Genomic DNA, 3,349 nt, shown 5'->3' with positions numbered 1-3,349 from the left:
GCATGACAGAAGGCATCAAATGAGACTGGAATCCAGCATCCCAGGACGTTCAAAGACATCACATGAGAAACCAGATCCCAACACTGAGAGGTAATGGGACTCATGGAATGAGAAATCAGACCTTAGAATCTCAGAATGTTGGAAGACACCAAGTCAGAGAGAAGATTACAACACTGGGACCTGAGGGGAGTCACAGAGTTAGAGACCATAAGCAGGAGTTGCAGGATGTTCCACAATGTGAGGCAAAACACCTGGGCCCTGAAACCCAGGATGGTAAAAGACTCCAAATGAGAGATTTGGTCCCAATACCAAGGATGGCAGACGGCGTCAAGTGAGAGACCAGAGTGCAGAACCCCAGAATGTTGACAGACTTCAAATAAGAGACATAAGCCCTAAACCTCAGGATTTGGGGCAACACCAAGTGAGAGACCTAAATTCTAAGATCTGTGATGTTAGAGGAAATCAAGTAAAAAACCAGGTCCCACCACCAAGGAATGATGGCAGTCTTCAAGTGAGAGATCAGAGGCAAGATTCCAGGATGTACAGAGACACCAAGTGAGAAACCAAATCCCAACAGCAAATAGTGATGGGCAATGACAAGTGAGGGACCCAAGCCTAGAATCCCAGGACTCTGGGAGATACCAAGAGAGAGGTCGTATGTCAACACAAAGTGATTACAGAAGTGTTCAAGTGAGAGACAGGAGGCTAGAACTCCAAGGTTATCTAAGACAATCTGGTAGGGAGCAGATCTTAGAACCAAGAGTTGATGAGCATCGCCAAGTAAGAATCCAGAACCCAAAACCAAGGGATATTGGGATGCATCAAGTAAGAGAAGATAAGATTCTAGTATCTCAGGATGTTGACGGCAAACAAGTGAGAAACCAGGATCCAGTTCCAAGCAATTATGGAAAACATCCAGTACAAGACCACAGACCGGAACCACAAGATCAGTCAGGGCAACAAGAGCAAGCTCTAAAACCAAGAAATAATGAGATACAGCAAGTTTGTTATTAAACCACAGCACCAAGAAACGAAAAAAGAAGATACCCAATGAGAGAACTGAGTCCACAACAAGGTAATGAAGCACAACAAATTAGAAAACGAAGACCGGAGGTGAAGGATGGTGAGAGACAACAGATGAGTGCTCAGACCTCAGCACCAATGGATGAAGAGAGACATCTAGTGAGAGAACTGAACTCGTGTACTCAAAATATTGGAAGACAGCAAATTAGAGAGCAGAGACTATCTTCAAGAAAAGATGAAAGACTAGGAGTCAGTGATCAGACACCAATGCTACAGGAAAATGGGAAACACAAGATAAGGATTCAGACCATAGTGACAAAGAATAATGAGAAATGCCAAGTGAGAGACCTGAGCCCAGAGAGACATCAAGTTAGGAAGCAGACACCAGAACCCAGAAATGATGGGAGACACCAAGTCAGAGATCTGAGCCCAGAACCCAGGAATGAAGGGAGATTTTATTTTAGGCAACAAAGATTAGCTCTAACTGAAAGTGAGAGACATCAAGTGACTGATGAAAGCCTAGAATCAAGGGATAACGAGAAAAGTTAAGTTAGAGAGAAGAGACCAGTTCCAAGGCCATATGAAAGATTCCAACATACAGACCAGATCTCCAGATCAAGGGATGAAAGAAGACAAGTGAGAGACCTGAGCCCTGAGCCCAGAAATAATGGGGAACACCAAATTAGGGAGGAGAGACCAGAACCCAGGTATGATAGGAGGAGTCAAGGTAGAAAGCAGAGACCAGATCCAAGATGTGATGAGAGAAGTTAAGTTAGAGGGCAGAAACCAACTCCAAGGCAATACGAAAGGTTCCACCATAGAGACAAGATCTCCACACAAAGGGGTGATGAGAGAAGTCAAGAGGGAGACCTAAGCCCTGAACCTGAGAATGATGGGAGATGTCATGTGAGAGACCTGGGCCAAGAACTCAATAATGATGGGAAATACTACATTCAACAGAAACAAGGTCCAACACAAAATCAGAGACACCAAGTGAGAGACAGAACCCCAGCACCAAGGAATGATGGGAGAAGTCAGATGAGAGACCTGATCCCTGAACCCAGGAATGATGGAAACAGATACCAGGTTAGGGAACAGAGACCAGCTGCAGGAGAATATCAAGATTCCAGCACAGAGACTGCATCCCCTCACCAAGGGGAAAGGAGAGATGCCAAATGAGAGACCTAAGTCCTGATCCCAGGAACGGTGTGAGATACCAACTGAGAGACATGAGACCAGAACCCAGAAGTGATGACAGAAGTCCTGTTACGGAGCAGAGACCAGCTGCAAGACAATATGAGAGATCCCAACATAGGGTCCAGCAGCTCACACCAAGGGATGATGAGAGAAGCCAAGTGAGAGACCTGAATCCTGATTCCAGCAATGATGGGGAACACCAAATTAGAGTGCAGAGACCAAATCCCAGGTATGATGGGAGAAGTCGGGTTAGAGAACAGAGATCAGCTCGAAGGCAAAATGAAAGATTCCAACACAGAGACCAGATCTCCACACCCAAGGATGATAAGAGAAGCCAAGTGAGAGACCTGAGTCCTGAACCTGAGATTGATAGGAGATGCCATATGACAGACCTGAGCCTAGAACTTGATGATGATGGGAAGCACCACATTCAAAATCAAATACGAGCTCCAACAGAAAATCAGCGATGCCAAGTGAGATCTCAAATCTCAGCACCAAAGAATGATGGGAGAAAACAAGTGAGAGATCTGAGCCCTGGACTCAGTAATGATGGAGGACACCAAGTTAGACAGCAGAGAACAACTACAAAAGAATATGAAGGATTCCAACATAGAGACCAGGTCTTTGCACTAAGAGGTGATGAGAGAAGACAAGTGGGAGATCTGAGCATTGAGTCCAGAAATGATAGGAGATTCAAGTGAGAGACATGAGACCAGAACCCAGGCATGATGAAAGAAACCAAGAGAGAGATCTGAATCTAGGCTCTAGGAATTATGGAAGACACCGGGTAACAGACATGAGACCAGAACCCAGGAATGATGAAAAGACAAGAGGTTAGAGAGCAAAAACCACCTTCTAAAAAGGATGAGGGTCATCTTAGGGGCAAAAATGAGAGAAACTCTGGAAAAGGCATATCTGTGAGAGAATTTGACCATGAAACAAAAGAGCAGCTAGGGAGAGAACAAGATCAAAAGTATTTTCCCAAGCAGGAGGAAGCTGAGCTTAGAGATTTAGATCCTTAGGAATTAGCATCCACCAGAAAAATTGGGCCAATAACTTGTGAGGTATACTTATTTCCCAAGAAGAAAGGTAACTGGTTATGCTATTATCTTCATGACCCATCTGAAAC

This window comes from Piliocolobus tephrosceles, chromosome 1 (assembly GCF_002776525.5).
Source record: "Piliocolobus tephrosceles isolate RC106 chromosome 1, ASM277652v3, whole genome shotgun sequence".
Lineage (NCBI taxonomy): Eukaryota > Metazoa > Chordata > Mammalia > Primates > Cercopithecidae > Piliocolobus > Piliocolobus tephrosceles.
The sequence above is the reverse complement of the archived record's forward strand: the minus strand, read 5'-3'. Positions refer to the sequence as shown.